The sequence below is a fragment of the Phaethon lepturus genome, unplaced genomic scaffold (assembly GCF_000687285.1).
Source record: "Phaethon lepturus isolate BGI_N335 unplaced genomic scaffold, ASM68728v1 scaffold25505, whole genome shotgun sequence".
In the NCBI taxonomy this organism is placed as follows: Eukaryota; Metazoa; Chordata; class Aves; order Phaethontiformes; family Phaethontidae; genus Phaethon; species Phaethon lepturus.
In genome coordinates, this window is record NW_010538930.1 from 1,291 (window position 1) to 1,942 (window position 652).

The following is a 652-nucleotide window of genomic DNA, read 5'->3' on the forward strand; positions in this document are numbered from 1 at the left end:
GCGCATCCAGTCGGGATTGCAGCGCAACACAGCCGCTCAGGAGCCAGCAGAGCCCTTCCCCTCCCCGCTTAATTCGCCAATTATTTATTAATTCTTTTAATAGCACAGCAGCACCAGGCTCCACTGTTTTCTTTCTACTTTCTGGAAAAACTGCAAATTTCCTTCTCTCTCCTGAAACAGAGACCAGCAGCTCCCGGCCGCCCGCCCATGGCGTTGCCTTCGCTTCGGGGCTGTCTCCCCAGCCCAGATGACGGCGGGTCAAGCGCTGACAGCTGGCCCGGCAGCACAGCAGCAGGGATGTAATTATTTTTAATTTCATTTTAATCGAGATACGGGAGCGAACGTGCAAAGCAACAACTGTTTTTGTAAGTCGGGTTTGTTCGGTCTTTGCAAACTCGCAGGGAAAACCGGCGCGAGGTGAAGAGCTGCGGCAATCACCTACGACACCGTGCGAGACCCGGGCAGACGGCGCGGCCACGTCAGCTGAATGAAGTCCCCGGACTGTCACAGACACCCACCTCTGCAGCCTCTAACGCAGCGAAAAGCAAGGATGACACCTCTCTGGCCAGCATCGCCCCTGTCCCCCCCAAAATCCCGCCCAGCACCGGGAGCCCCGGACCCCCGCGGCCTGACGCAGAGCCCCGGTTTCACA